Below are 8,551 nucleotides of genomic sequence, written 5' to 3' on the forward strand. Positions count from 1 at the left end.
AAACAGCAGCTCTGCCTCAGCAGTGGGGTGACAGGGCAGGTCACCTCCCTTCCCTAGCCTTGTCTCCTTGTCTGGAAAGTGTATGAGGGTGGTGCATCCTGTGAGTGCAGTGCTAGCAGAGCAGGCAACGTTGTGTGTTGATGTGTTGTTGTCATCAGATCCTCATGGACTGTCACAGGTTTTCACTCACTCCTCACTTCCACCTTGTGGTTCCCTCCTTCCCCTGCCCCCAGAGATCTCCAAGCCCTATGGCCATGTCCAAGGCAGGTTGACCCAGGCACAGTGGGCTTTGCACTAGTTCTTACAATCAGGTGTCCATATGGGGCTCCTTCCGCCCAGACCACCCCTTGGGTGCTGCTTTGTTTGCGTTTTCCTTTTTAGAACCACAAATTGTCCAGTGCCCATCTGGAAGTGTGACCTGTCCCCTTCCGCTCATAACAGCCTCTCCGGTGTCTACCTCCTGGCAGAGAGCCCTTAAGGAGAACCCGGGGATCCCAGCCTTTCCCTGGAGCCCTCTCTGCTAATCATAGCAGCCGCAGCTGAACCTGTCTCTTCAGAGACCAATTGAGAAAGTTAGCAGGTTTTGCTTCAACCCTTTACTTAACAAATTGAGGAAGGGAATTAAGATATTCACATAGCTAACTGCCAATTACTGCTAAGTTTCTGGAGGGGAAAGTTCCCCCTTAGTCCGTCTTGGGTTCTTCCCAGTGCCTGTTTACGAACTGGGGCGCTAGGGGAGACTACCCAGGCACCCCAGTGGCCTCTCAACTTTCCCCAAACAGCAGGTCTGCATGGATTTGGGTCCTGAGACCCAGGTGGATGATTGGCTGCTGGTCACCACAGAGACCTGCATCTCAGAACTCTGTCTTGCCTGACAAGTTCTCCTCTGTGCATTTGGCAAACTTTTAGTATCAGCCCCAGCACCCTCCAGGGAGTCAGAGGGTTTAATATTCAGCATATCAGGGGTGCTGACATGATTCCTGCTGAAAAAGAACCAAGTCTCCTTGTCTAAGAGCTTCCACAGTGACCACTCCTGGAGCTTTGCATGTACCCCCCATTCACGGCCCTGATCAAACTTGCACACTCAAGGTAAAGCTGGCATCTGTTTGCGGAAGCTGTACCATCTTGCCTGGAAGCTCTTCTCATGTCTCCTGATGCAGTGAGGCACACCCTGCTCTCTGTTGCCGCAAGAGTGTGTGTAGCTGTAGACCATGACCGGGGTGAAACAGAACCCTTAGAATCCCACTGCCAGGAAGGCCTCCACCAGCAATCCCTGCCCAGCTGTGTCGGGGACCCCACCAAGTCCTCAGATAAAAGGCAGATTTCTGCTTGACCCTCAGCACTTTTGCACATCTAAGATCCTTCTCAGAATCTGAGAGGTGTCGATACTGTGCCAGAAAGATGCGTGCAAAGTCTCTTAGCAGGTTGCCACCTGGGAGCACATCCCTGGGATTACACCTGTGCTGTTAATGCCTGTGTGACAGTCTGCCCTAAGAGCACTAATGAGACTGGCTTCCTCTGCACACATTCAAGTAGGGCATGGAGATGTGGGTGGTAGGGGAGTCTCCTTAGGCACAGGGAGACCCGTGGCTACGCAAGAGCTGATGCTCTGTCTTTGACAGGTCTGCCCTAGCCCCTGCTTTCTCACTTCTGTGGTTTCAGTTGGAGACTGGAAGTCCCATGCCTTGGCCACACAGAAGCCCATCACTACCTCCTGAGCCACTTGTCAGTGAAGGAGTGACAGGGTGATTTTGCTGGATGACAGATGGTTGGACCTAGAAGGATACCGTAGTGTATAATGCGTGGGAAAGCCCACAGAGTTAAAACCCAACCTGTCTTTCCAACCCAGCTCTGTTCTCATTAACCTCTTACTGTGACCAGCTTAGGTTCAGGGGACAGAGTCTGAGCCAGGCCAGCTCCAATTAGCCACACATGGATGTGGAGCACCCTGTCCATCTAAAACTTTGTGGCTTTGCAGACAGCTAGCTGTGTTTCCCCTCTGTGGGAGGGCCCTGCTGAAAGACCTGAAAGGAGGAGTCAAGAGAGCTGGAATCTAAGCAGTACCCGGGTTCTGTAACTAAGGAGATAGCAGCGTCAGAAAAAGCCTGGAAGTTTGCCTCACTTTGGCCATCAGCTCTGGAGGCGTGAGAAGAGAGGAGAAGCATGGTGGAAAAGTAGCCCGGGTTGGAAGCACACATCCTCACCGGCTGTGAGAGCTCAGAGAGGCGGCCCAGCTCTGTGAGGAAGGGCTGAACAGCCAGCCCTCAGTGCACCTGCTGGTGTGGACGTGCAGTGAGAATGGGTGTTCACTTCTTGGCAGTGACTTGGAAACTTGGCCCCCCAGGCAGGGATTCTTAGAACTGTATTTTGATGTTTAAACCCTGTCACATTGAATGGACTGATTCCCTATGGTTTGTAAATTAAATTTTTATTGCCAGGTACTAACTCCCAGTTTCCATCAATCACCGGATATTAGTTCCTTTTAAAAACCCCAACATCACTTAGTAACCCAAGAGCTGCAGGGCAACACCAGACCATCCCCTGCCTTTATTTTAAGTTCAGAAAGCCCTGGGGACCATAGTTTGGTAAGAGATCAGAGCTTGTACTAGGTAGAGAGGGGATATCAGCTTTGCATCCTCCTGCTTCGAAGCCCATGTCCTGGACCAAGAGCACCTGTTCACTGTTCTGTGCTGTATGCCCTGAGCAGTGCTCCATCGTGTATCCAGGACCTGCTCTTGGATCCCTACCCACCTGTGTGCGAACACATCAGGACTCAAAGACCATGAATTACGTAAGACCTGCCTCGGGTGTGCATGTTGGGGCAACTGGCCTCTTGTTCCCTTCCTGTAGACAGGCCTGCACACTGCAAACAGCCCTGTCCCCTCCGTCATCTCCACACCCATTTTCTCCACCCTGATGACAGGGCACTGATAGCAAGGGTGTCCCAGTCTGGCCTACTTGAAGCACCATGGTTGCTCGTTGAGCTGTGGAGAACGTACCAAAAAGCTGGGGAGAACGCACCAAAAAGCTGGGCTGCCTGGCCTTCTTGCCTCTGATTGATTGGAACAGACAGTAGAGCCAGGGCCGCTGAAGCCCCAGGGCCACGTGTGAGGTCTGAGAAGCCGGATGCTCTGTTGTGTGAAATATGTGAGAAGTGAGTCATTTGGAAGCTAATCCTACTTAGATAAAGGAGAGGCCTGCCCTCCTTTATCCTGATAGTTGCTTTGCTTTGGTGCATAGGTGAAGCTTGCTTGTTCTGCAAACTGATGTGCTCCAATTGGATAACTGAGCCTCAGTTTGCTCGTGTATAGCTTGGGGATAATTCCTAGCTGGTGTTTGGACATAGGAGGCGTTGTATAGTAAACCTTGCCTGGTGTCCAGCATAGCATCAGCTGCCGTGATCATGCCACAGGCAGCACTGGAGGCGGAGCGGGGGTGTAGGTGCGGTGAGCGCTTTGCTCTTCCCCAGCAGCACCACTTTGAGTTTATCCTGTGCCATCATCTGAGTAGATCAGCCAAACAGCTTGCTTTCTGGAAAACAGATGAGAGGCAAAGTGAAATAGAACAGGACTTGGCCACTCACTCGCCAGCTTCTGGTGACTTGCTGCGTAATCTGAGACTGAACTAATTCCTTGTCTGTGTAGATAACTGTGGACGTGTGGAGTGGAGGGACGCCTACTGGCGTCATGGCTGCACGTCCCCATCCGCCTTGCCAGCAAGAAGCCTGCCCCTGACAAATGCCTGGGGTGTCAACCCACCCTTGTAACAGAAAACAGTGACAACGATCACACAAGATACAGAAGGATCCGTGCTCACAGCCAGCCAAAGTAGAGATTTCCATAGTTGTAATTCAGAGTTCTAGGTCTCTAGGGTTCAAAAATCTGTCCTTGGGATAAGCGAGTCAAAAGAAGAAGGAGATATTTCTGCCACTCCTTGGCTTCCCGAAGACCATGGTGGCGGTAGTGTGGCCAAGACTGCCATCCTTAGCCTCCACTGCCTCCATTCTTAGCCCCAGGCTGGGAAATAGGACAGAAAATTACAGAAGGAAGCCTTAACAGGTACAGGTGATCCAATCTGTGACCCCCTAAGAACAGTGAGGCTAGATCTTCCTGCATTCCCCGCCACCCCTCCCGAGCCGGGCGCTGCTACCTTCCTCTTGTAGCAGGAGAAGGAACAGGGCTGGGCAGTGGCGGAGCTCAGGTTTGAATGTAGCCTGTACTGTCTCCATGACAGGCCGTCAGCATGGAGGATGCCATGCGGCTAAAGTCTTTGCCTTGAACACTCCAGGATCTCATGTGGGCTCCAGTTCTAATCTCAGCAGCTCCACTTCCCATCCAGCTCCCTACCTGTGGTCTGGGAAAGCAGTGGAGGACGACCTAAAGCCTTGGGACCCTGCACCCATGTGTGAGACCTGGAGGAAGTTCCTGGCTCCTGGCTTCGGATCGGCACAACACTGGCCGTTGCACCCACTTGGGGAGTGAATCATCGGACGGAAGATTTTCCTCTCTGTCTCTCCTCTGTATATCTGACTTTGTAATAAAATTAAATAAATCTTACAAAAACAAAGAAAAGAAGAAGCAGCCCATCCCATGCCGAGCTTGTGCTACTTGCCTGTGTCTCTCAGGCCCCTGAGCTCTAATGGCCTTCATGGGAGCAGCTTGGCTCCCCGGACTCTTTGAACACACCAGACAACTACTTGGCTGGCACAGGAAATCGCTGGAAAGTTGTTCGCTGTGTGGCTGGCGCTGCATCCCCCTTTGCGTCCTTGGCCCCAGACTTGTGCCTTCAGTGAGCCTATTTCAGTGGCTTCCTGTCAGTGCAGAGCTTCCGTGGGGCTGAAGCTCCGCTGGGCCCCTCCTGTCTCTAGAAAGAGGCATGTGTGAAAGCCACAGCTTAGCAGTGAGGCTGACCTGGGTCTTGCCCCTTTCTCTGCCTCTTATCTGCCGTGCAGCCCTTCTTAGCTTCATTTTCCTTAGCCCCAGTACGTGGGGAGAGGCCTAGCCTATGACGCCTTTCCTGGCTCAGATTAAATGCTCATCAAATGAGCGTAGCTGTGGCAATAAGGTGAGATATACTAGGGGAATTCAGTCCAAGACCTGAGACAGAGTGTAAGGACTTGTGAGCCAGCAGGCCTTCCCGCATCATATTCCTCCCCTAGGATAAACGGCAACATACATGGCCTGCCTGGGCTGGGCCCTCCACCACTGTTGGGCCACAAGTGCCTTGGAGGGTGTGCCGTTCTTACCCAGAACACTGACCCATGCATGCCATGCCTGTAACGGCTGCAAACAGAGACTTGGCTAGCTATGCCACAGCGCCAGCCCGTGTTCCCTTGTCTTTATACCCTGTTAGCACACTTGTTTCACTGCAGGACCCCCCGCCCCGCTCTGGGTCACCCATCACCAGTGCAGAATATGGAAGTTTACACATCTAGCCTCTCATTGGAGAACTTTTCCATCATTGCTCCAAAGCAAGAACCTGCATCTGGACCTTTTCCTTTCTGTTGGAACGCCCCATCTTTGCCTGTTCTCTGTTCCTACTACAATGTCTTGTGACCATGTGGTGTATGCAGTATTATAAGTCAGCGAAGGAGGAAAGAGGAGGGTGTTGGGTTGTGTCGCTTGGCTGCTTTTGCTCAGGTGGGCACTGCTGTCCATTCCCTCCCCAGCCTTGCATCCCCCCACCATTTTCCTTAGCCCAGAGCAGTGCTGCTGCCATGTTGTCCAAAGGGCACACGGCTGCCTCCCTGCTGCATCAGTGAGATGAGGGGTCAGGTGCTTCCGTAGACTTTCATTTGGACATGGGAAGTGTTTGTCCATATGTTAAATAATACTTTGGTTCAGAAAGGCCTTATAAATGTTCAGGTTTATTAATGATGCTCGACTTGCGGGGGTGGAGTAAGGAGGCTGCAGACACCTCAGGTGCTCTGAAAACACTGCGCAGCTGCCTTACAGAAGGCTTTTACCCTGCCCAGTGGTGTGGAGGAAGTGCCCTAGCCAATGTTTGGGTAAGAGGGTGGTCTGAGTTCTCTGCATGGGAACAGTTGACTAAGGAGGAATGGGCTCAGCAAGCATGTCAGCCATTGTTCTACTCAGACCTAAAAACAGCTCGCAAGCATGAGAATGGTGGGAAGTAAATTGTCTTGTCTCCCCCAGGGAGCAGGCTCAGGTGGGAGGCACACTTCCCCATGGAGCCAGGGCCCTGTGGGAATGGGCAACACATAGGGAAGACTGAGTCCGCGCTGGGTGCAGGGGGCGGGGTGGTGAGGACAACTGCATGTGCAGTGAGGCAGAACAGGGCTGGGCCAAGGCCCTACCAGGATGGAGCCCTCGGCTCAGGTGCCTGAGTAGGGCTGCCTCGACTCACCTCTGGGCTTTCATGTTCTAGGCCTTAGCTCAAAAAGTCCTGTCTTACAGGTCAGCTAACACTGGCGGGACAGATGCTTATCTAAGCTGTTTATGTGTGTGAATCCTCTTAATCCACCTGTGACACAGGCAACGAGAGCAAGGGACAGCACAGTACTCAACCTTGGGTTCAGTTCCACAGCCTTGACCCTGTCTTAGATGAAGTGCTTAGCAGTGGACAGGATGGGACTGTGTAGTTGGTTGGTGCCCTGCTTCACATCTCCGGCCCTTAAGGCGTTGGTGCGGAGTTTGTACCTCACTTTTCCCAGCTCTAAGACAGGCTAACTAGGGCCCGGTGGTGTGGCCTAGCAGCTAAAGTCCTCGCCTTGAACGCCCCGGGATCCCATATGGGCGCCGGTTCTAATCCCGGCAGCTCCACTTCCCATCCAGCTCCCTGCCTGTGGCCTGGGAAAGCAGTCGAGGACGGCCCAATGCATTGGGACACTGCAGCCGCGTGGGAGACCTGGAGGAGGTTCCTTGTTCCCGGCATCGGATTGGCACGCACCGGCCCGTTGCGGCTCACTTGGGGAGTGAATCATCGGACGGAAGATCTTCCTCTCTGTCTTTCCTTCTCTCTGTATATCTGACTTTGTAATAAAAATAAATCTTAAAAAAAAAAAAAAAAGACAGGCTAACTAAACCTTGAGAGAATGGCAGGGCAAGAAGAGAGGAGGGAACCAGGAATCAGGGCTGGCCTTGCAGGTTAGGTCCTGTGGCCTCTTTCTCCTAACAGTGGAGGGAGGCCAGCGTGAGGGGTGAGGGAGAGGTTCGAGCACAGATTAGGGACAGGAGCCAGTGTGCCTAGGTTCACAGCCAGTTCAGTTCCTAGTCTACACTGTGATTGCCTTATCTGAAAAGGGGGAAATAGTTCTGGAGTGGGGGTGGGGGGCAGTTAACAGTGAGTGAGACTCTGTGTACTCCACAGAAAGCATTGAGAACCCCCCCTCCCAGCCTGCTGGCCCTGTGTCCATTCCTTGCCTGCCTTCTGTCTTCCAGGTCGGGACCCAGAGTCTCATCGTGTCTCGGACCGAGGACGGCAGAGGGGACAGTGGTGGCCTGGCCACTTGGCCATCTCCCGGCAGCTGGCTCTCCAGCAATGTGAAACTTTTGTTTGCGTTTCTTCTTCTAGTGTTGCTTACTTTGTCTTTTCTTTCTCTGCTTTAATTTAAACCATTGAAACTTCAGGAGAGCAGGAAGCCACTCTGTGGACAGGCCATCTTTGAAAGAATTTAATATGGACAAAGCATACACATCAGTTTCCTTGTTGGGCTTTGTGAGGGGCCAGGAAGCAACTTGGTTTATGTCCTTTACTCTCCCTTTGTTGTCTTTCATTTTAACACACCTCCCAGTTGTGCTTGTAGCACCTGACTTCTCCAGAGGAGTCCTGCGGAGAGTTTCTCCGTAAAAGGGGGAACTGCAAGGGTCCTCAGGGGGGTGATCCTGGCTTTGGACACAACAACCAGCAGCCAAGAACCACCTGGAAGATGACACGGTTTGCCCAGAACCCTGGAGAGGACTCACTGTGGGTGTTCTCATAGAGCTACTGGGAACCCAGCCACACCAGGGTTCAGAGCTCTAAGCAGCGGCTCCTCCCACTGTGCTTTCTGATCCACCGGGGACCCAGGAAGAAGTGAGAGGAGCCTGCCTCCTCCCACTCGCTGACATAGCTGGACAGCCACCCCGCCCAGCACCCTGTTAGGGAAAAGCTGTCGTGCCAAACCTTGGCCTGGGCCATAGCAGGGTCTTCTGGGGCACCTCATTCCCAAGAAGCCAGCACACCTCGCCCTCTGCCTGCTGGACCATTTCTCCCCATGTGCCCTCAAGTGTCTGGGATATGGGTGTCCCACACACTGCGTGGGGCCCTAAACTCTGGCCCTGGCCACTGCCACAATAACAGGGTGTGGTGTCTTTACTGGATGTCACTGTTGTCTCCTTACAGTGAATGGTGTATCCTGTGCACCTGGGCCCACGCTGCCACCTACAGTGACACTCCATGAAACGCCATCTCTCTCACCCTTGAGGACTCTCCATTTGGTGCCCACCCTGAGCGTCAACACATCTTACAGAGGAAAAAAGGCCTGCTGCAAGCAGGGAGGTGTCTGCTGGGTGGGCTGCACACAGAGGGGCCTTGCCTCCTCAGAGTGTTC

At 53.0% G+C, this 8,551-nt stretch overlaps 1 protein-coding gene across 1 annotated transcript in view; it reads left to right on the forward strand.

Annotated features, from left to right (window-relative positions):
* Positions 1-7,714, forward strand: part of STK35 (serine/threonine kinase 35) — a 34,027-nt gene extending 26,313 nt beyond the window's left edge. Inside the window, exon 4 of the mRNA XM_058679267.1 lies at positions 7,401-7,714. The gene's annotated coding sequence lies outside the window, so the exon portion shown is untranslated. The remainder of the gene's footprint in view (positions 1-7,400) is intronic.
* The last annotated feature ends 837 nt before the right edge of the window (positions 7,715-8,551 follow it).

This window comes from Ochotona princeps, chromosome 22 (assembly GCF_030435755.1).
Source record: "Ochotona princeps isolate mOchPri1 chromosome 22, mOchPri1.hap1, whole genome shotgun sequence".
Classification (NCBI taxonomy): domain Eukaryota; kingdom Metazoa; phylum Chordata; class Mammalia; order Lagomorpha; family Ochotonidae; genus Ochotona; species Ochotona princeps.